The sequence below is a fragment of the Equus przewalskii genome, chromosome 2, assembly GCF_037783145.1.
Source record: "Equus przewalskii isolate Varuska chromosome 2, EquPr2, whole genome shotgun sequence".
Classification (NCBI taxonomy): domain Eukaryota; kingdom Metazoa; phylum Chordata; class Mammalia; order Perissodactyla; family Equidae; genus Equus; species Equus przewalskii.
This window is the reverse complement of record NC_091832.1, coordinates 47,753,862-47,777,803: the sequence shown is the minus strand read 5'-3', so window position 1 is coordinate 47,777,803 and position 23,942 is coordinate 47,753,862. Positions and strand designations below refer to the sequence as shown.

The 23,942-nt window shown below is 54.8% G+C and overlaps 1 protein-coding gene across 5 annotated transcripts in view; it reads left to right on the top strand.

The window, feature by feature from the left end:
- The window catches only part of PRKCZ (protein kinase C zeta), a 112,034-nt gene that overhangs the window by 24,557 nt on the left and 63,535 nt on the right, over positions 1 to 23,942 (top strand). The window lies entirely within an intron of this gene.

Here is a 23,942-nt window from a genome sequence, read left to right as displayed (position 1 = left end):
GATGGACAGCAGGTGGTCAGCGCCCCCAGGGCTGCCCCGGTCACCTGGCCCCGGACAGCCCTGTGACTCCGTGCCTCTGTTTACTCTTCTGTGAAACGTGACTGTTGGAAGAATCGAATGAGGTCGTGTGGAGCGTGGAAAGTCTAGGCCTGGTGTCCTGTCCTGCTCGGGAGAACACAGTGTTATTGCAAAATGCTTGTGTGTACAGTTGGCATGGTACATCATTTTCTTATTTTGAATTTAATGTGGGGTTTTACATATTTGCATTTTAAGGTGTCAAATAGTCCCGTGTGGTTTAAAAAGAGAACATAGGTGTGGCCCCCTCCCCGCCCCAGAGGAGCTCACTTTCAACTCTTAGCGGATTCTTCTTGCCATTTGTTTCCAGATTTCTCGATAACGCATTTATGCTGCTGTCTCTAGACTTTCCTTTTGGCGTGTTACTTGCTCCCCTCTGTCTCTGAGCTGTGTCAGTTCAGCCTTCCCTACCTCTGCCCCCATCAGCTTGTGTCCTGTTATTGTTCAGTCATTGGCTGTTTACATGTTGGTGGACCACGTGAATATTCACTGGCCACTAGCATTGCATTTCCTTTCTTGTATGACTTTCCGTGTTTCTTGTAGTTAGTACTTGTCTTTGTTGAGTTTTCTGGAAGTCCTGTCTCAAATTTGCCCACATCTTTCTGCTGGGGGGCAGCCCTCCCTCGATGCAGGCAGCCCGGGAACCCCCACTTTGCTTCTCCCCCTGCCTTCACCACCCCCTTTCTGAACTTGATCTCCACCTGGTTCATCCTCCAGAGATGCTCTGAGAAGGGGCCGTGGGCGGTCAGGGTTTTGAGATCTGGTCTGAAAGTGCTTTTCCTCCAGCTCTGCATTTGATGACAGTTTAGCTGGGGCTCAAATCCTGCGTTAGCACATTTCTCCGTGAGCATTTCGAGAGAGGGCGCCGCTGTCTTCCAGTTTCCAGGCTGATTGAGAAGCCGGAGCCGCTGCGATCTTCATGTGCGTTCTTTCCTCCTGGACGTGTTTAGGATCTTTGCTTCATCTCTCTGTGTTTTCAGGTTTCGTGCCGACGTGGCTTGGTGTGGGGCCTCTCGTCTGCTCTGCTGGAACTTCCAGTGGAGCCGTGACCTTCGGGGGGCAGGGGGCCCTGTATTCCATTATTTCTGGGTGGATTATTCCCTCTGGTACCTTTCTAGAGCTCCACTGACCGTTTGTTGGGACCCTGGACTGGACTCTCATCTTCTTCCCTTTTATTTTCTGGGAGATACCTTCCATTTTTCTTGTCCAAACCGCCCGTTAAGTTTGTTGCCCTGTCTCTAAATTTCCAAGAGCTCTCTTTTGGGCCCTGAAGGTTGTTTTTCAGAACAAATGTCCTGCTCTTGTTTCCAACGTAGAAAATCACCCCGTTTCTTGAGGTTATTGATTGTGGCAAGAGGCCCCGTGATATGAGTAATTACCCACGTTATCGAGCACTTTTAGGGCTCCAAGGCTTCCTGTGTGTGAAGGTGTTTAATCCTCACGATGCCCTATGGAGGATGCTCTGTTGTCTCATTCTGTGGACACAACAGCACCTGAGGCACAGAGAGGTCAAGTAATTTCCCCAAATCACACAGCTCGTGCGTGGTAGAGTGGGGCTCTCTGCCACGATGCAAGGTCCCCACTCTGCCCCTTGCCAGCCGTGTGACCTCGGTCACAGCACTGTCCCCACATAAATGGAGTGGTGCCCACGGATGTGGCTCCCCGTCACTGCGAGGACTAGGTAAATGAAGCAGCTGCTTGTCCTGCAGTCAGAGCTGGGAGTGGGATAGACCCGGAACGAGGTCACGTGGGGGCCGTTCCACACAGAATCTCCTTATCAGTGTTGTCTTTGGCCTTCCGTGGCTGTTTGCACCGAGGCACTTTTTCTCGGTTTGTCTTCCCCAGGAGGCGTTCCTCGGCCCCTGAGTGACACCTGGTGGTCTGCCCACCCCGGCCTGTAGGCACCTCAGAGCCGGTGGACGTGTCGTGGGATCCCCCGCGGTGGCTGGTCCAGGTGCCCTGGGAGCATCCTGCCTCGGGCGCTGGGGGTCTCGCTACGTGGAGGAGGCCAGCCGCCGCCCCCCCGACCCCCCCTGCCCGCCTGAGCCCTCATTCCACCAGCGGCTCTGCGTGAGGACAGAGGTCTTCCTAGAGGCCCAGAGCCTGTGCCGTGGGCACCCGCTGCCTTTCACGGGCAGCCCTGCCTGGTCTCCCACTGACCCTGGGCCGCCTGCCGTCCAGCTTCCCGCGTGGCGCTGCCCCTCCCACGTCTCTGTGGTGGCGACTTTGCCGGTGTTGGTCTCCTCCGACCACGGCCTTGGGAGGGCACGTGGTGGACAGTGTGTTCCTGCTGCTGCGTTTTCCTGGATGCCGTCTGGACCAGGCTCCCCCAGGGCCACGTTATGCAGGAGAACTGCTGCTGGAAGGGCCTCCCCGGCGTCTGTGGACTCGTCCCAGGGCCCCGCATCTCCACGGGCCAGAGGCCGAGGGGCAGAGACGTCCAAGAACGGGCTGTGGCTCGTCTTCCTGCCGGCCAGTGGGTGATTCTCAGGGCGGCTGGTTCTTGGCCCGCTCGCTGGACTGGAGGGTCGAGAAGGTGGAGTGGGGTGGGCCCATGGGCGCTTTGGCAGCAGGATGTGTGTGTGTGTGTGTTTAATAGACTTCATTTTTTTAGAGGAGTTGGATTTGCGGAAGAATTGAGAAGAGGGTGCAGGATGCCATAGCCCCGCGATTGGTGCCCCAGGCTGGTGTGCACATCGGGTACGGTTCCTGGGCCGACGTCGCTCGTTGCCGTGAGCTAACGCAGTGCTGTGTTTGGATTTCACGGCTCCTCCTGCTGTCCTCTTTCTGTCCCAGGTCCCACCCAGGATCTGCGGGAGGGCGGTCGTCGCGTCTCCCTTGCTCCTCTGGGCTGTGGCCGTTTTTCAGACATCCCTGTGTTTCGGGGCCTCGATGGTTTGGGGTGCGCTGGTCAGGGGTTTTGCGGGGTGCCCCTCAGCTTGGGGTGCTCTGATGTTTCTCTCGTGGTTAGACGGGGGTGGTGGGTTTCAGGGAGGAGACCCCGGAGGTGAAGGGCCCTCGCCCACGTCACGTCAGGTCAGCCTGCTCTCACCTCGACCTGTCGCTGTGACTTGGTCACCTGTGAGGCACCTGCCGCGTGCCTGCCCCAGGGCTCTCTTGCCTCCATCCTGCGCTCTCAGGAGGGACGTCAGTGCACAGCCCACACAGGGGGAGGAGGTGTGCACCTGCTGAGGGGGTGTCTGCATGCAGTATCTAGAATTCCTGTGCCCGGGGCCTTGACTCTTCCGTTGATTCATTTATTCGTATCAGTATGGACCCGTGGATGGTAATTTCATATAATCCAGGAGGACTGTATTTATTCTGTTGCTCACATCCGTCCAGCTTTGGCCACCAGGAGCTCTTTCAGGCTGGTCCTGGGGAGTGATGAGGTGGAGACCCCAGCCCGGCAGGGGAGGTGCCGGAGGGTCAGAGGTGGGAAGCGGGCCTGGAGCCCGTGGGAGGGTAAGGCAGGGGCCTCTGCCCTGACCCGCTCCCCCTGCAGCCGAACAGGAGGTGAGCGGTTCCCTGGTGAGGTGGGTCCCTTGAGGTGGGTCCTGTGCAGTCTGGGCTGTGGGTGTGGACCTGCTCCTGGTGGCCCTGCGGGGGGCAAGGGGGTGCCAGGAGATGGGTGGTGCTGTAGCCTGGGCTCTGATGGATGAAGGCAGGATCGGGGGCGCTGGAGGGGGAGGGGACCACAGGGCGGGCTCCTCTGCCGTCCTCAGCTTTATGGCCAGATGGGGGTATCCAGCATGCATTCCCATTTTGTCCTTTTCTCAAAAATGCCCCCAAAGCCTCACCAGACCTGGGTGCGGAGTAGTCGGGGGGCAGGCAGCTCCGTGCTCACAGGCCCAGAAATGCCCACCACCCAGCCCCAGGACACAGGCTCTCCCGCCTGTCCCCTCGTCCTCAGAGCTCTGTGAGACACATGGAGCTTCTTCCTTGCTTTGAGGAGAGGTGACCAAGGCAGGAGCAAGCTCAGTGTGGTGCCAGGACCGGCAGCGGCTCAGTTCTGGCTGGTGTCCCCCCCACCATGGGACGGGGCGGCTTTCTTTGTCAGCCTGTTTGGCTCCCTTGCGCTTCATGGCTCTGTTAAGCAGGGATGTTAAAACAGCCCTGATGGTTCCAAGTGAATTTCTCAGTTGGACGGCACGGCTGCCCAGGAAGGGGCCCAAGCATCTGTCTGCACTACCGCTCGCAACAGACACGCCCCAGACCTGCTGGGAACGGCTCAATTCCATTTTACAACCTCAGTGGCGGCTCCCACTTGCTCCGTCTGTCCTGGTGCCTCTTTCCCGCTCTGGTGCTGTCTGGGGAGAGGGACCCTGTGCGGGTCATCACGAGGCGCGGTCGTGCACGGGGGCTCGGGGCTGCCCCAGCGGCTATGTGGGACAGGCGTGGTAAATTGCATCTTTCAAGCTGCCTTCTGACTGTGTGCTCTAAACAGAAGGCAGGACGTCTGAGGCTGCTTTACTGACCCTGGCCAGTAAGGAGGATGAACTTGTATGGAGTCTGTAACCCATCATTTTGTGACTATGACATTAACTAAGGATTCCGAGTGACTGGTTTTGTGATGTGAGCGGTGTGTGCTGGAAGTGTTCAACATCCTGCCCTCTGGAGAAAGACCAAACCTTGGTCTGTGGCCGATTTCCCTCATGTGGATCCTCCCAGCTGGCTGATCGCAGGCTGCTGCACGACGCCACTGGAGGCAGCGTTGGGCAGAGAGGCTCACGGTGGCCTCTCGAGAGCTGGTACCTGCCCCTCCCGCCGTCCTCGGGAGAGGTGTCACTCCATTGGAAAAGGAAGTGACTCGGACACCAGGTCCCGTGTGGTTGGTCACTGCAGCTCAGAAAATGGCACCTTCCCGCTGGGCTCTGGGCTGTCCCCTTCAGAGTGGCGTCCACACATCGGGTTGTCAGCAGGGAGCCAAATACTGAGCAGCCTTGGGCAGCCGACCCTGACGACGGCAGTGGAGGGCCGTGTGTCCACTCCTCAGGACACCTCCTCTCTCCACCGGCTCCTTTTGCTCCTGCAAGGCCCTTCCTCCTCCTCCATCTCCTTTACTTTCCTGGCTTCTTCTCCTTGTGTCTTAATAGGTCTGGATACAAAGTTGCGTTTCACACTGTCATTACGGTGGAGGCCAGTTTTGCACGTGTAACTCACCTGAAAGCGTTTGGTCCTAGAATGGACCCCACGTTGGGCTCCCTGGAAGTGCAGAGAAATTAGGGAGGAGGTGCTGGTACGAGGGGAGGCTGAGCATCAATGGCGCAGACCAGACCGGGGCCCTCAATGCGCATCTCTACAGACCTCTGTCCTCTCCCTGCTTGACTCCTGCTGCCGAGCCCTGTGCGCCCCGTCTGGCGGCTCAGCCAGCCGTCTCAGGATCCCCTCACCCTCATAAAGGTCTCTGAGGGCCCCAAAGGGCTTCGGGACTTGTGGGCTTTGTCTACCAGCATTTGCTATATTTGAAATTTAAAATGAGAAATATTTATTAATTCATTCAAAAATTATCAACCCATTACATGTAAACATAAATAGGGCCTCTGAGATGAAAAATGACTATTCTCCAAAATAAAATTTAAAAATTGAGTGGGAGATGGCAGCACTTTTGCACACCTTGTGAGTGTCTGGCTTGGGGAGGACGACCGAATTCCCCTCTCTGCTCGGCATCAGTCCGCTGTAGCACATTTTTGTTGAAGTTTACGAGGAAAATCCAGCATTCAGAAAAGCTTGGGGTATTTTACCAGCATTTTCAGACAATGGGGGTGATGTTCTTTGGTGCTTCTCTAAAACTCGACAGGGTTGTTTCTCAAAGGTTGGTTGCAACGTGGGTTCTGACACCGCGTCATGCGGTTTCCTGCTCCTGGATTAAAGTCTGTCTGTCTGTCTTGCGCTGACTGCGTTTGTTACTCACGCCTGCTTTGGAACACTGCACGGCGGTGACCAGGGAAACGTCGGCTCGCTGAGTTATGCAGATCTTCCTAAGTGTGGTGGACAGCCCCCTCTACCCTCGTGCAAGTGAGCGGGCGAATGCCATCTGATCAGTATCTGGGACATGGTTTGCTCTCGGGCTCCCTGTAAGGGTCCCTGGGACCCCTGGGGTCTCCAGATCTCACTGGGCTTTGCCAGTTGCCTCCGCCTTGTTGTATGGCAGAACACGTGTGGCCGGCCAGCCATGGATGGGCCCTCGTGTGATGGGGCAGCCTGCTGGCCGCCCTGCCTGTGACCCCTGCCCTGCTCTCTGAGCTAGGTGTGTGGATGGGGAGGAGTGAGCTACTGAGGACACTGAGTCCACCGTCCCTGCGCACCACGCCACCCAGGCTGCCCAGAGCTGGGCCTGCATGGCTACACTCCATCACCAAGTGGAGGTCAGATGTGGGGCCCGGCTCTGAAGGCAGGACGAGTTTCACATGCGGCCGTTTGCTCCCCAGAGTGACTGATGTGAGTCTGCTCTTGGCTCTGTCCCGCCCTCGTGATTCTGCGTGGGGCGAGATTCTTCTGTCAGTGGAATCAGGGGTGGAGGGTGGGGGATGTTGAGTGTACAGAAGGTTTGTCTCGATGTGTCTGAATCAGCTCAGGGTGGGGAACAGTGTGGGGGGGCAGGAACAGACTCACAGGGAGCGCTGAGCTCGGAGTCATCAGAGCGGCTCGAAGGGTGGGGGGCCTTGGGAGAGGCACCTTGGGATCTGCCCAGTTTCAGCCCCTGACCCTCAGTTTTTGTATTTGCACTTCGTTAGATGGTGTTTTGTTCTAACAAAAATTTATCAGTAGCGATTTCCAAGTTTTGTACTTATTTGAAGGAAGATGAGGACGGGGAGTCGTATGCCCTCTCTCAACTCCCAAGGTTTCTATTAGCCGCTCCGCACAGTTAGCAACACCTGGAGCCCAGCACACAGAGAGAGCCCGGGGGCAGGAATCGAGGCAGCTTTGTGCCAGCATCTGACATGGCTATTCTCGGACCTTCAGAACCGGGCTCCCAGGGTGTGGCCCGCTCAGGTCTCACCTGGCCCGCGGCTGGCCAGAGGTGGCGCCAAAGCCTGAACTCTCCGCCAAGGCGCCTACAACCTCCCCTTTGCCAAACCATGCTCTTGTTTATAGTATTTTTTCAGAATCCCATTATCTGAAGACACCTGCTCCATGCCAGTGCCATCCAATGGCTTCGCCTCCACCTCGGGGCGTTTGGCAGATCTGGGCATCGCGGTCAGGGCGTTGGTGGCGCTGCGGTCGCATGCCCTCCCTCCTGCACAGATGGTTTCTGGGACTTGAGCATTGCTGTATGGGGCTACAGAGGCAGTTCTCTGTTTCTATCCTTCCTTTCACCAGTGTTATTGGCATTTTATGCGGTAGGAGGGGCTGTTCCTGGTCTGCTCCCTGTGAAAAAAAGGTGCTACCAACATGGAGTGGGGGATTTTCTAAAACTGTATTTTATTTATTTTATTTTATGACTTTTTTTTTTACTTTTTTGTGTGTGTATGTGAGGAATATTGGCCTTGAGCTAACATCTTTGTCAATCTTCCTCTACTTATGTGGGATGTCGTCACAGCGTGGTTTGATGAGCGTGTATAGGTCCCTACCCAGGATCCGAACCCTGGAACCTCAGGCAGCCAAAGTGGAGCACACGAATTTAACCACTATGCCACCAGGCCAGCCCCTAAAACTTGAGTTTATTAACATCCATTTCTGACAGTATTCATTTTGAGACTACATTCGCCCACGTTTGGCTGGCGAGAGCCTCATGGGCTTTTGACATTTTCCCATCAGTTTTTGAGCATCTCCTGGCACAGTAGCTCCCAGGATCAGCAGGCACGCTCCTGGTTCCAGCCTGGAACTGGCCATCCCTCCAGGGAGCCTGGCTTCCTTCTGAAGGAGACGGTGTTTGGAAACAAGGTCCGGGGCTGGGTGTGCATCGTTCTGGGCGTGAGGAGCTATGCGTGTCCTTTTTCCTCTGGGGTTCATGCTCGTGCTCCATGCCCAAGATCCAGCTGGAGAGCACAGGGCTCCTCTGCTCCTTTCTCCGCGCTGCACGTCTGGTCCCGGGGCCACTGGCTTGTCACTCCTGAGCTGTAAGATGCAGACCGCAGACGAGAGTTTGAGAGCTGCTGCTGTAGGAACTGAACCCGCCGCATGCCCACAGCTCGGGTCTTCTTGAGTCCTTGTCCCTGGACCGTGTTCTGTGCTGGTTCAGCTGGAGTGCGGCTTCAGGAGTTCAGTCGGATTCTCTGTCGTCATCGTCATGGTTATGCTGTCGATGGAGCAGTCAGTGGGTTGTTTATTTCTATTTGCATCCAGTTTGGGGATATTTTCCCATCCTGGTTTATTTTATTTTATTTTGTTTATGGGTTGTGTAAAACATTAACATGATTCAAAAATAAAAACTAGAGGCTGGCCCGCAGGCATAGTGCTCAGGTTCACGTGCTCCACTTTAGCAGCCTGGGGTTTGTGGGTTTGGATCCTGGGCATGGACCTACTCGCCGCTCATCAAGCTGCACGGTGGTGGCGTCCCACGTATAACAAATAGAGGAAGATTGGCACAGGTGTTAGCTCAGGGCCAGTCTTCCTAACCAAAATAAATAAATGAATGCAAAGATTCCTGCTTATATGCCTTCGATTCCTTGTACACCCAATTTAGTTCATTTTTTGGCTTATCCTTCCTGTGTTTCTTTTTGTAAAAATAGGAATATGTGTGTGTATTCATTACTCTTTTTTGTTGCATAAAGCATAGCCTGGTATGTATACCCTTCTCTGCTCTACTCTCTTATGCTCATCTCCTTTTTTATTTTAAGCTATGAATGTGTATATGTATTTAGAATGAGAATAGAAATCAAAATAAGTGATAAATGTTTAAATACCAACAGCATCGCAAAATCTAGAAAAATCATTAATTAGACTCATCATTTTGTCTGCTTGGCGTGATTCTATCATGCTTTTTCCCCAATATTTTCTAACTGCAAACACTTTGATTGCCTTCTCAAATAAAAATTTTGCAATATTTTCTGTAGAGAAACCTTAAAGATAATCTCCTCAGTCTTTTCTGTAAAATAGGCGACAAAATTTTACTTTATGGCTATTTAGAAAATCTTTTTTTTCAGCCTCACAAATTATTATTGATAATGTCATACACATTTTTAGGATTGTTTTTAAATTTGGGAAAAATCTCAGTTTCTTTCATTTAAGATCTGTAAGACTTGAGAACATTTCACGTTTTCTCGTGCAGTGACTGATGGAGATGATAATCGTGCATCAACCATTTTGTTGTCAAGGTCCTCGTTATAGGCACACATTATATGAATTCTGGGTTGTCTTCATTCATGTTGTAGTTTTATAGAGATGCGTGAAGTGTATGACTTGATTCAATATTTTTGTGGAAATACTTAAAACACAATTTGTCACACGAAAGTACCAGCTGCTTGTAGTCCTGCTAAACATTTGTGCCCACAAACATGATGATTCTTACATATTCTAAATCATGCAATTCCTTTTTTTATTAGCTGTAATGTTTATTCAGAATAACTACTGCTTCAATCCTGGGCGGTAGGGAAGTGATAACTGTTGTCGTACAAGCAGCTTAGACCAGTAAGACCGCTGAGCAGATATGACACCCACGTCCACCGCATTCCTAAGACAGCTTCTTTTGTCAATTGTGGTAAAAAAAAAAAACACACAGATATAAAATTTACCATCTTAACCTTTTTTTATGATTCTTTTTAAGATTTTACTTTTTAGAGCAGTTTTAGATGCACAGCAAAATTGAAAAGAAGGTACAGCGATTCCCATACAGCCCCTGCCCCCTCTGACAGCCTCTCCCACTATCGACATCCCCACCAGATGGTACATTTGTTAAATGAATGAACCTATAATGACACGTCATCGTCACCCAGAGTCCATGGTTTACATTGGGGTCACTCTTGCTGTTGCACATTCTGTGGGTTTGGACAAATGTATAATGGCATGTATTCACCCTTATAGTATCATTCAGAGTAATTTCATTGCCCCAAAAATCTTCTGTGCACCCCCTGTTCATCTCTTCCTTGCCCCTAACCCCTGGCAACCACTGATCCTTTTCACTGTCTCCATAGTGTTGCCTTTTCCAGGATGCCACATAGTTGCAATCACACAGCATGTGGCCTTTTCAGACAGGCTTCTTTCACTTGGTCATAGGCATTTAAGATTCTTCCAGGTCTGTCTTTTCATGGCTTGATAGCTCATTTCTTTTTAGTGCTGAGTGATATTCCGTTGTCTGGATGGACCACAGTTTATTTGTCCATTTGTCTACTGAAGGACATCTTGGTTACTTCCAAGTTTGGGCAGCTATCAATAAGCTGCTATCAACATCCACGTGCAGGTTTTGTGTGGATGGAAGTTCTCAACTCCTTTGGGTAAATACTGATGAGCATGACTGCTGGATCGTATGGTCAAAGTATGTTTAGTTTTGTAAGAAAACACCAAACTGTCTTACAAAGTGTCTGCGCCATTCTGCGTTCCCCCCGGCGACACACTAGAGCTCCTGCGCCCCACGTCCTCACCAGCATGGCGTGTTGTCCGTGTTCCGGACGGTGGTTGTTCCAACAGGTGCATCTTAACCGTGTCTTGTGCGTAGTTCAGAAGTGTCAACATTCACGTTGTTGTGCGACATATCTCTAGAGCTCTTTCGTCCTCTCCTCTGCTTCTAAACAGAAGAGTTCTGTAGGGTGCAGGAACTGAAACGTGGCTTCCTGGCCTGTGGGGCTGAGGCTGTGTCCCGGGCTGGCCGTGCCAACAGCGGGGAAGGCCCACCTCGCCCAGGGAGGAGAACGGCGGCCGCTGTGGTCGGCGTCCTGAGCTGCCAGGTGGTTCCCGGGCTCCTGTGCCACTGACCAGACCTTTGCTTGATGGGTTCTAGCAACGCCTTGTTTGCACGGCAGTTATTTTGGTCTTATCCCATCATCCAGAAAATGTTGGTGTCGTATTACCAGAGGAATATGACACGATAATCTGAGCAACATCTGTATAACGTCGTCAAGAAGCCTCACTGTGAGAAGACAAACCAGTCACGCAGAGGTCGTTTTCTCCTGAACCCGCCTTTTGCTGAGGGGAAGCGTTCACCGCCTTTCCGCTCCTGTCTGTGGGGAGCGGGGAGTTGGCGAGAATGACCTGCTAAGGAAAAACGTCTGACTCGTGAGCTCAGGGCGGGGAGCCCCTGCCACCCAGGCCGCTAAGGAGCCGGGAGGCAGCGTCTGGGCGCCCGCGGCCCCAGAGGTCTGGCCTCGAGGTGGGGCCGCTGGGACAGGCCACGTGGTGACTGGCATGTGTTGGCTGCCTGGACGCAGGGTTTGAAGGCGTCCTTTGTGGAGCCGGTTCTGAATAGCGGCTTTCTCTAACCCCGTGTGGTGCAGACAGGGCTGCCTTAGATGCACCCAGAGTTCGAATTTCCGTTCTGCTGCTTCCCAGTGTGTGACCTCAGGAAGGTCACTTAGCACTTCCTCATCCACCTGGCCCAGCTCCGCCTCCCTCACCTCTGGGCCCTGCTCCCTGAAGGCTGAAGGAGCCTGTGAACAGGGGTCCCCCTCGGCCATGGACCCCCAGGCCTCCCCCACCACCTCCTCCCCGACTCTGACCCCCACTTCTCTGTGGTCAGCAGGGCCCCTCACTGCCCGAGCCCCGCCTCCCTCTGCCTGGACAGCTCGTGCCAGGAGGTCTGCACGCCTCCCCCTCGCTCCCCTGGAGTCCCCCCATTTATTCTCTCCCCACACAGAGGCTTGGGTGCCCTCCCCCCCCCAGTGTGGCCTCTGCAAGGGTGCAGCCCGTCTGCTCTGATCTCGGGTGTGTCCTCCCTGGGCATTTACTGGACGTCCTTCAGGGAAGACGTGCCTGGTGACAAACGATGGACCTCATGACTCAGCCGGGGTGCTCCAAAGGTCCCCAGATCCCAGGGCTGGTCAGGGAGGGGCTGCAGCAGTGCTGTCCACTGCCCGGTGGGATGTCGCCTCTGCTATCTGGGTCAGGCTGTGGAGCCTCGAGCCAGCCCGCAGCTTGTCACGTGCGTGGCTCGGCCACCTGGAAGCTTCGAGGCTGCGTCTTCACTCGGTGTCTGGGGAGGAACGGTAGTGACCGTGAGTGCAGTGAGGGCAGCAACAGAAGGTGAGGACTTTCCACGTCGTATTTAAAACTGTTTCTGGTTGGAAAGCAGCACAGGTTGACTACAGAAAATTTGAAACATGCAGTAAAATGTTAGGAACAAAATTGAAACTGTGTTTTATGGTGCTCCCTGGAGAGCACGCCGTTTTAAATTTTATCCTAGTCTTATTTGCTTGTTAATATTAAGGAAATATTAATGACATCAGCTTAGTTAAAAATCCTTCCCAGTTATTAGCTGATGGTTCGAGATTCCGTCATGGGCGGTTGGCGCTAGAATTCACCGCACTTCCCACCGTGGGTGGAGGCGGCTCCTGTGGGCAGCGTGCGGCCTCGCTGGCCTCCCCACTGCCGTCAGTCTTCTGGTGCGGAAATCCTGGACCACGTTCCGTTTCCTCGGTACGGAACCCCAGAAGAGCGATTACTGTGTCAAAGAACATAAATACATTTTTATGACTTAAAAACTTGTGGAGTAGTGAAACCCATCGTGGCGCGTGGCGTGCACTTGTCTGCTGGCACGCAGGCTGTCACACGAGCCCCTGAACTCGCCACTCACCTTAGGAGCACAGGCTCGAGCCGACAGCGGTCCCTGGGTGCCCCCCTCCCCCACGTTACCATCTCAGTCTTTTTCGGCCCCTCGTTTGAGCTTTTTCACAGTGGGATGTTGAAGGATGGATTTTTCCCTCCAGCATCACACTGGGTTCCTCCCATGGGTGGGGGCTCGGGCTGTGCGATGACACCTCCTCAGGGTGGTCCATTGTCTGACCAGACCCCCTGTTTGACCATTTGACCGTCCTGTTGAAGGACCTTCGAGTCGCAGACTGGCTGAGTGAGGTCAGTGCTCGCCTTCTGCTCCCAGCCCTGCCTCAGCCAGGGGAAGGTCTCGACCTTTCTGGGACATGGTTTCTTGGTGTGTAAACTGCATGTGGACCCTGGGAATCAGGAGTGTGTGTGTCTGGGAGGAGCGCCTGGGCAGGTGGTGGGAAGAGGACTGGACGTTAATGAGTGTGTCACTTGATACCCTCGTTTTGACTTTGTTGGGGGAGTGGCGGGAGTAGGCTGGGGCGGGGAGCAGAGGCCAGGTCTGGGGGTTGGGCCTGTGTCGGTCAGCTCAGCTGCTGTAACAGACGCCGCTGCCTGGGGCTCAGACAACAAGAACTTATCTCCACGTTGGTGGAGGCTGGAGTCCCGATCAGGTGCCAGCAGTGGCAGTTTGTCGTTTTTGCTTTTAATATTTAGTTTTCAGACATTTCTCCATACAAATATTTTAATGATATTAATTTAACTCTGCACAATTTGCAGAACGTCGTTTTTCTTGGCATTACTATCTAAGCATGTTATTGAATATGCTTTGTGAATCCCCTTTTAAAGACGGCTGAGTATACCACCATGTGATATATTTTAGTAATAGAGTCAGAGAACGATGGTCCATGGGCCAAATCCAGCCCACCGTGGTTTTTTGTTTTCTTTTGTTTTTAGTTGTGGTAAAATACACATAATGTAAAACTTACCATCCTAACCCTTTTTAAGTGCACAGCTCAGTGGCATTAAGCACATTCACATTGTTGTGCAACCATCACCACCATCCATCTCCAGAACTTTCTTATCTTCCCCAATTGAAATTCTGTCCCCATTAACACTCACTCCCCGCCCCCAGCCCCGGCACCCTCCATTCCACTTTCTGTCTCTATGGATTTGACTCCTTTAGGGACCTCCTATGATTGGGATCACACGGTGTTTGTCATTTGTGACTGGCTTATTTCACTGAGCATAATGTCCTCAAGCTTCATCCGCATTGTAGCAGGTGTCAGAATTTCTTTCCTTTTAGGGCTGAATAGTATCCCATTGTGTGGATGGACCACATTTTGTTTATCTATTCATCTGACGATGGACACTTGGGTTATTTCCCAAATGGACATTTTGGCTCCTATGAATAATGACACTAACATGTGTGTGCCAGTATGTGTTTGAGTCCCTGGTTTCAGTTCTTTTGAGATGTACCCAGAGTTGGAATTGCTGGATCATATGGTATTTCTGTGTTTAATTTTCGGAGGATCCTCCATACAGTTTTCCATAGCAGCTGCACCATTTTCTGTTCCCACCGACAGTGCGCAGGGTTCTGATTTCTTCATGTTCTCACAACACTTGTTTTCTGTTTTTGTTGTTGGTTTTTTGACAGTAGCCAACCTCGTGGGCGTGAGGCAGTGTTGCGTTGTGGTTTTGATTTCCATTTCCCTAATGGTTAGTGACGTTGAGCATCTTTTCTTGGGTTCATTCCTAAATGGCTGTTCAAATCCTTTGCCCACTTTTGAACTGGGTTATTTGCTTTATTTTTGTGAGTTGTCCTGGTTGGTCTTTAATGACAGACCTCACACCGTGCGTATTGATCTTTGCCTTTTCCATTTGAACCCATTGATTATCACATTAAAGAAGCAGAAGGCATTGTCTTCAGGGGTAGAGAACAGAGGAGGGTCCACGATGTTGGCATGGAGTGTGGGTGATGGTTTCCCTTCTTCTGTACTTTTTTTTGGTGTTTTCCAAGTCTTTAATTAGAATATTTTTATAGCATAAAAATTCATTAGGAAGGAAAAGGACTTGTGTAGAGTGGAAAGTGTTGTATCAGAAGGAACTTGACAGCCTGTGAGCATTGCTCCGTCCCCAGGAGGTGGTGGATTAAAATCCGGTCCTTGCTGCCAGTGATGAGGCAGGCCGCAGTGCAGGCGAGCTGGCAGGAATCGGCAGGTGTGTCGTTTCTTCCCTCAGACACTTGTCTTCTGCAGGGTCTGGCCGGTAGTGGCTGCCCCGGTGTCTTCTCGCTCTGTGTTGTGTCCACCCTCCCCAATATGCTTAGTCACTTCAGCACAACCCCCTCGCCCAGTGTGTTTTCCTACGTGAGGTGAGTCTCCATGAGAACAGAATGAGATGGAAGGAGCGAGGATTCTGGCCTCTCCCCGCAGGAGGGCAGCAAGGACAGCCCCCGGCGCCGTGGTGCTTCGAGGGAACTCCACACAGGAGAAGACCCAGTTCACGAAGAAGGGGAGGCAGCCGGGGTCCTGCCTCAGGATGCCCTGCCTGCCCGGGGGGGCCCTGGACACCCCAGCGGAGTGGTCCGTGCTCTGAATGGCGTTTCTTTGCTTCACCCTCATCCTTTCTAGACAAGCGTGGGCCACCGGTAAATGAAAACCACCTTTATTTTCTTAGCTTTTGAATTTTAAGAAAACCGTGGGATCAGGAGGACTTGAAGCTCCAGCGGTTTATTTAGGACGTAAACTTCGTTGAGCTTCACGTGGATGCTCTTGGAAGTGAACAAAACAAGCATAATTTATTCGTGGATTTTAGCTGGTCTGTTTTTGTACAAAGGGACCTTTAAATTTAATTATTTTTAAGCATTAAAGGGTGGTTTATCTAAAGAAGCTGGAGGCCCCATGTAGCCAGAGAACGTGGCGGCCCCGGTTTGCAAGGTGAGCCATGAGGGCCGTGAGGAGAGGGGAGAGCAGGTGTGTCTAGGCCCCTGGTGCCTAGAAAGGAGCTGCCGGGTGGGTGGCAGCTGGGAGGCAGCTGACTGAGTTCCAGCCAAGAATCAGATCTGGTATCTTAAGCCTAATGGCCCTGGCCCTCTGCCCTCCGCCCTCCGCCGGGTGGGGACTGCCTGCTGCCCGCTTCCCAGCTCTGCCCTCCTGCTCCAACTGCAGACCCAGAGATGAGCGAGGGAAAATGCGTCACCTGCGAGGTCTCCCGCCGTGAGACAGGCTGTAGCTTGATCCCAGACCCCTGGCTGGGGGAGGAGGCGGGCAGCTCCTGTTCCCTTAAAAAGTGCTTCCTCCTGGTACAGATGGCGTGGGTGGGTGTGGACAGGTGTGGATGTGGTGTGGACAGGGGTGGACAGGGGTAGACAGGTGCGGACAAGTGTGGGTGCTGTGTAGACAGATGTGAACAAGTGCAGGTGGGCGTGGACACCGTGTGGATGGGGGTGTGGATGCTGTGTAGACAGGTGTGGACGGGCCGACCACAGCCACTTTCTGGCCTTCCGAAGGCCGCCTTGCCGCCCCCTGGGTGCTCGTTCACACCAGCCTTGCTCTCAGATGGCAGAGCCTGGCGTCCCCCCAGATCCTCTGGTGCCTTTGGGCAGGTCAGACCACATGTGTGTGGCGTGGGACGCTACCCTGCTCCGTGTGGGGACTCCATGGGCTGGAGCTTTGGCAAGCAAGTTCTTAGTGACTCCAGACTCCTGTCCATCACGGGGCTGTGTGGCCCAGCCAGCGCCTCCAGGTCCCAATTCCCTGGGAGGGGGAGATTTGGGGGCTGCCCCTAGCCAGTTTCCCTGGAAACGGCCCTGGTGTTGGTGGGATGCGAGCTGGCCCTGGGATCCCACGCTCCTCTGTCCTCAGAAGTGAGACCAGCCACATGGGCACCGGTGCAGAGCATCTGGAACCCGTGCCCTCTGAGGGCCCAGGGCTTTGGTCCCTGCAGGCCCGAAGCACCGTGGGCAGAAAAGAGGGGCTGCTGGGAGGAGCCCCAGGGAGCCCGGTGTCTCACAGAGGGACCTGCAGCGCTTGGACTCCCGTCCCCGTGACCCGCCCACCCTCCGAGCTGTGCCAGGCACAGCCTGCCTTGGTGGGGAGGGGGCGTGCGCCAGATGGTCACAGGCAGAGACGCAAACGTTCGCGTGTGGGCAGGCCTGCGGATGAGCAGCAGCAGCCCTGCGTGAAGGTGCCGAGTTCGAGGGGCTCCGAGCTGGGTCCAGGGCGTGGGAAAAGGGGGCGCCCCGGTCCACGTGTGTATCTCCCAGTCTGAGTTTGGGGCTATGTCTCTTTCTGGACATCCCCTTGTCCCCCACCCGTCTTGAGTGACCCTCTCAGTTGGTCACGTCCTGTGTAGCCACCTCTCATGGGTACCTCATCCTCTGGAACTTTCTATCTCGATGCACAGTGTTGGCATTCTCCTTCATTGTCACCTCCCTGCACCCCCAGGAGCAGCCACCTCTCTCTCTCTGAACCTCATCTCTGGAGAGCACTGGAAGGGACCTGGTTCCAGTCTGAGCTGCGTGGCCCAGGGCCCGTGACCTCTTCACGTTGCCTCGTTCTCACGTGTGAAAGTGTGCACTGACTACCCACCCACGAGGGTGGACGCAGCCGTCACCACAGGCAGAATCCTGGGGTGTCGTCTTTTCCAAGGCTTCTGCCGTGGCCTCCTTTCCATCCTGTGACCCCATCTCCCATCTTGGCGGTTCTCAGCCTTGAGTTAATTTCTTGCTCTGCAGTCATTTTTCTTAAAGCTCAGTTTTGATCTCTTTCACTCTCCTGCCATGAAAACACCACCTTCAATTTCCTCACCCTCCCCACCTGTTGGGGTGGTCTCCCCGTGTCCCCGCCTGAGCAGTGACATGGACACTGGTCATCAGCCCCACCCTTCAGCCACTCTCCCGCTGCCCCAGGAGCCTGGCGGCCAGGGACTTCTCCTTGCCACCTCCGAGACCCCATGGCCTTGGGCTGCTGGGTTTGTCAGTCACCCAGGGTCTGAAGCATGTCACCCCTGGGTCCCAGGTCACTACGGCCTGACCCCTGGCCACACCATCTCCTGGGGTGCACCTGTGTGCCTGCATTCTTGCTTCACACAGCGTGTGACGTCTCAGGTGGAGGGCACTGTACCATTTGCTCTCCAGATCCTTTCTGGTTCCTGCGATGGTCCAGCCCTGAGTTGGAACACCTCGGCCTCGGGCTGCCCTCTTGGACTCCTCCTTCTGTAAGGAGCTCCCGCCCTCCTGGCAGGAGCTCCCATGTGCGAGCCATGAGGTCACTGGGGGTGGCCAGCCTTTCCATGCTTTGGTGGCCTAGGTGGTGGGCCACCTTTCGGGGAGGACATGCTGCTCATGAAAGCTGTGTACTGGTGGGTGCCTGGTGCCCAGTGGTTGAGTATTCGATGCCCCTCCCGGGTCTGGGGGAGTGAGACCCACTTGAGGAGGCACAAGGAACAACGCGCTCCTCCTAGAAATGACTGTGGTTTCAAGTTGTTTAAGAAACACTAAGGAGGAAGAGGCTGACACGTGATGGCACGCTGTCTCTCCCGGGCCACGACCGCCGCCCGTCCCTCCCTCACGGTCAGTCCAGGCTCCGTGTGTTACGTTGCACCCACACGGTAAACGCGGCCTGGTCTGCATGGGCCCCGGGGTCTGGACAGGGCCTGGCCCTCATGCCTGCTGGGTGGATGGATGTGTGGGGGCCGGGGAGGCTGGGCGGGGGCTCCCACGGGAGCGAGCTCAGTCTTCCATGCCCTCTGGCTGCCCAGGCCCTTCCTCCCCGGGAGACATGCGGTGGTCAAGCAGATGGAGGATGCTGCCGGCCCAGAGGCGGACTGAGCGGCACGGGTGTGGGTCCCACCTGAGCCTCGCTCCCCATGGGGTTTCCGGTCGTGCTAGTGAAGGAGCTGCTCCCATCCTTCCTCCTGAGCCACGTGGCGTCGTCCCTCTGATCAGGGCAGGCGGGTGTACGGAGGGACTCACGCCAAGGTCGGAGGGCACGAGTGTTCGGGCACTGGCAGAGGCTACGTTCAGCATCCAGAGCAGCCACCACCTGGAGCCTGGCTGCCAGGAGGCTCCGAGCACAGGGATCAGCGACTGACAGACCCCCACGTCCCACTCTGTGACCTTGACGAGTCACCTCTTCTTCAGGCCTCAGTTTCCTCAGAAGGCAGACGTGGACACAAAGACCTTAATCGCATGGATTTCGTGAGGATTAAGTGCAACAGTGTGTAGACATACTCAGTGCCAAGCTTGTTGTCCGTAGGCGCTCAGAAGTGGCGGCCAGTATGAGTTAATGCCATTAACGTATTTCTGAAAGGGGCTCAGAATTCTCCTGGAGGCACGGTGGCTGTGGCGCTGCTGCTCCGTGGCAGTTGCTGTGAGACCTGGAGATGGTCCTGGGCTGCAGGTTGTGAGTTGGGGACTGTGGATCTGAGCGTCTCCCGCTCAGGGCCGGGCTTGCTTACTGGACTCCTGGTTCTGCCTCTAGCAGAGACCCAGGGGCTGCTGTGGCAAGGGGTCCACTCTGACCTCAGTCTCTGTGGAATACTCAGCCTGTCACCAAACACACACATACACACACACACTCACACTCACACACTCACACTTTCACGCCCAGGAGCTGGGATGCTCACGTGCACAGGCTCGTTTGCCGGCAGCATGGCGAGCCTTTAACTCTGGAAGCCATTACTCACACTTGTGTTGCATTTTTCAGTGTCTTTGGGGAAAAGAAGAATCAGAAAGGGTGGTTAGCTAATATGCATGCAGAGCTGGTTGTGTAAGTCATCACTGCAAAGGTAGGTCCTGATAGCGCTTATCACCCTGCGTGTCCTTCGACATCACCCAGCCACATCCTGACTGACAGACAGGGTACCGGTGGGGGAAGTGACTCCGCATGTCGCCAGCATGGGTGGAAAAGGGTGGCTTTAGGGCCCAGCCAACAAGCAGCCCTATGGCTGAGTGGTTAAGGTTCCATGCGTTCTGCTTCAGTGGCTCAGGTTCGTGGGTTTGGATCCCAGGTGTGGACCTACACTGCTCGTCAGCCATGCTGTGGTGGCGGCCCACAGAGGAAGACTGGCACAGATGTTAGCTCAGGGCAAATCTTCCTCACCAAAAAAAAAGAATGCTGCAGACCTACCAGAAGAACGGGTTCCCCACCCTCGGAGGGCTGGTGGGGCGGGGCTCTGCCCTGACTCCTGTTCCTCCTCCTGGCTCCAGGTCCACCTTGACCATTTGCTGTGGAGGGGGCGTGGTACCCTGACCGGCCTTGTTCCCTGGCCCTGGAGTGGACCCAGACCCACCCCAGTCCCCCCAGTGCTGCTGCTGTCGGGGAGCGGGCTCGGGGGACGTTGTCAGGTGGACACTGTGGGGAGGGGGCAGAGCCGGCTGGCACAGGGCCCCCCCGCAGGAGCTGGTGGTCTTGGGGGAAGCACTCGCTCCTTGGCCTGAGTTCCCATTCATTCAGGGACAGGCTGAGATTTCTGCTTCTCAGGTTGTGGGAACTCACTGGCAGCCTGTGTGTGAATCTGTGTGTGGGCACATGGCCGCGCAGTAAGGGCCAGGTCATCTTACGTTCTGCTGTGACCGAGGGTCCCCTCGCCTCTCTCGGGGACTTTGGAGAATCCTAAAACAAACTGGGCTGGTGGAGGATGTGGGAGGTGTGGCAGGTTCCCCTCTCTGCCCTCAGGAGTGGGGGTCCCTGGTGAGAGGGCGAAGTGACCTCAAGCCGGGTCAGGCCCCGCGGGGCAGGCGTGTCGCTGCTGGAAGCAGCCATCGGGACAGCAGGAGCCCCGCAGACCGAGCCTTTCTGAGAGGACGGAGTGGGCTGTGGCTGAGGGACGGCCAGCGATTCAGCTTCCATCCCGGATCCACCCCCACTCCTGCCCTTGAAGCCTCTGGTGGGTTACTGCTGAGTCGGGTGTTTCAATGCCGTCCAAGCAGAAGTGGAAGGGGCGACGCTGGTGACAGAGCCGCAGCCGCGCCCGCCGGCCTCCAGGAGAACTCCACGTGCAGACAGCTTCCTGCTCTCGCTGGTGGACCAACAAGGCTTTGCTGCTCGGAACCTGATAACACACTGCCTTCGTCCGTGTTGTGGTTCGGGTTCTGCTGGAGAAGGCTGCTCCTGGGGCTGCACAGCCCTGGGGGCCCACAGGCTTCCTCATCCCCCGTCACAGAACAGGCAGTGACACGCCCCCCCACCCCGAGTTGCCGGGATAGAAAATTAGGAAATCAATGTAAAATTGAAGTGCGAGTAGCTAGCGGAGGGGCTGTTTTCTCGCTTTCTAAGCTTATCCTCTATGTCGCATTCTGAGGAGTGTTGCTTCCTGCAGCCCTGTCATTCGTTTATTCGTTAGTTTGTTCATTCCACGCACGTCAACAGCGGCCCCTGGGTGCTGGGCCCGGCAGGTGCTGGGAGAACAGCAAACTGGAGGATGTGCTCCTAATCCCTCCTTATCACTGAGCAGACGTGTGAAACAGACAGAGGCTTCAAAGCTCCAAGTTGTAGTTAATGTCATGGCCACCATGGCAGAACCAGACAGAAACACTGGGTGGGGTGGACATGGCTGGTACATGGGCCCAGGAAGGCTTGAGAGGCCTGACTCCTGAGGTGGAGCTCAGAGGACATGACACCCTCACCATGGAAGAAGCAAGCTGGGGGTTATTCAGGTGTGGGGACACAGCACGTGCAAAGGCCCTGGGGTTGGGGGTAGGAGACTATTAGAGGAATGGGGAGAACTCCACCAGAGGTGAGGGTGAGGCATGAGGTGGGCACGTGAGTCTCTAGTCATCTGTTGTGAGCATTTTGTAAGCTTTTAAGGCAGGCGTTCATTCACCGAAACTGAAACCTGGGTTTGACCAATTTCCTGTTCCAATTTAGTTGAACGTCACTTGTCGATGTGTAGCTAAATCAGGTTACTTGCAAGCAGCAGAAAAATCTTGAAACATTTTCAAAGTGGTGAAAGGGAGATCCAGATGCCTTTTTGTGGGAAAAGACGAAACTCAGGATTCTGCACCCTGGTAGCAATGAGCTGCGTCCACTGGGTGTGACACGAGTACCCAGCTTATTAAAACCATGAGTTATTTCTCATCTTCTGCAAGAATCTCCAGCCCCTGCCAAATATTAAATATCTCTGTGTCTTCCTGACAATAATTAGTCTCTTGCACCCTCACCCCCAGGCTGACCCTTCTCTCCTGAACACTCTGCCTGTGGATCTAAACACCACGTCCTGTCCTCTCCGGGGACAGCCTCGTCCTGACGCTGGCTCTCATGAGTCAGCTCCTTGTGGACGAGGATGTCGGTGACAGGGCTGCTCCTGGGTGGTTTGCAGGTCGGGCTGCCTCCAGGAGAGGGAAGCAGAGAAGGCGAGGCCGTTGCCTGGAGGACGCGCTGCAGACAGGCCTTCTCCCAGCTCAGGAGCCCAGAGAACTGCTCAGGCTGAAAAGTGGGGCCTCTGGGGGAACGGGGGCTGGGTGTGCCGGTGCTCTGCCCTCAGCACCTCCCTTTCCTCTGACCTGTGGACTGGCTGACCAGTGTCCAGGGTGCACTCCAGGTGACTTCCTCTCACGCCCCCATCCCTCCACCACCTCCAGTCATCCCAGTGGAAACTGGGGCAGCACCCTTGAGGCAGCTGCTCTTAGCAAGTTCCCTCCAGAGAAGGTGGGGGGGGTCCCAGGTGGGGCCTTGCCTCGGGTCAGAGGTCGAATAACTTGGCTTGGTGGGCAGGGGTGGACAGTGGACAGCGTTCTTTTGGGAACCTTCTCCATCTCTCACTGACTGGTGGGCGTTATGTGGCGTTTCTGTGCCTCAGTTTCCCACTCTGTGGTGTGGCCTGCATGGGGGCTGGAACCTCACCAGCCTGGACAAGCTGACGTGGACATGCCACGGAGCTGTCTCCGTCCTTCATTTCTGTGTCACCCATGCTGTCCAGGACCGTGCCACGCACAGCAGCTGGGTGGCGGCTCTCGTGGGCCATGGAGGCCGGGCCAGCCCTCTGGAGGTGGGACCCTCTGGGGTGGGAAGACTTATTTGGAGGGAGATTTTGGTCTTGCCAGAAGTTCTGTTAAATAAAGGATCACATTTTAATTTTATGAACATTGATATGTAATCTTTGCAACACGCTTTCCTGGGGCAGGTGGAAGGCTGGGCCCTCAGGATGCCATCCTACCTCCTGGAGCCCAGGGCTCTGACCTTCTAAAATGAGCAGGACAGTGAGGACGTGGTGACTTTATTTTATAAGAAGACCTTAAAACTATTCGTCTTTGTAGAGGGACCCTGCAGGGGCTCCTCTGGCCTGGCCCTTCCCCCCGGCAGAGTGGGTCACCCTTGTCCACAGCCTTGGAGTCCCTCTAGAAGTGGGAATCCCCACGTCTGAATTTAGGTGTGACAACGTGGGGCTTCCCTCCCCCCCCCCAAGAAATTCTTAAAACCTTTCAAAAGGGTGAATTTCAAGGAAAAACAGGCCTCTTTTGTATGCTTAATGACGAAAGCTGTTTTGAATCTGAAACATGATTTAAGAAATCTGAAAAAAGGCGCTGGCTGAGTTCTCTAAGCCGGGGAGGCCGGTGGGCATCCTCGCTCCTCCCATTTCCATGTCAACCCTGGACCCCGTGTGCTTGCTGATGCCCCCCCCACCTTTCTCTCCTCTGACTTTGTTTTGAATTCCCAAGGACAACCTCCGGTGGGGGCGTTCTGAGGCTGATTTGCTAGTTCTCTCTGTCGTTTGTGTGTTTCGTTCATTCTTTCATTCATTCATTCTAGCTCAGCTGTTGAGACCGTGAGTCGGGCAGCTTGGGCTGAGCTTGGCCTGTGGTGGCCGCCAGCTGCTGGACCCAGGGCAAGGGCTTCAGGTCCCCGTGCTGCTTTCCCTTCTAGTAAAACGAGGTGGTTAGGAGCGCCTCCTTGTAGGGCTGGTGTGACGGTCCAGCGCCCATATCCACGAGTCCCTTTCCCCGCTCAGTTCTCTTCTGTCCCCAGCAGTGGTCACAACTCCCCTATTGTTCGTCCCTCACCCCACTAGAATGGGGCCCGAAGAAGGGAAAAGTGTAGGAACAGCAGCCTGAGCCTCCGCCGGGCCCACGGGATCTGCGGTGGGGGTGTGTTCCTGTCCACCGTGTTACCCTCTTGTCTGTTGCTCTGTTACTTGGAGATTAAGGATCAGCAGGGTTTGGAAATACAGAACTGACATGGAGGCCAGACATTGCTACTGTTTACCAGACCTGCAGCTCTGCCTGTAAAATGGAG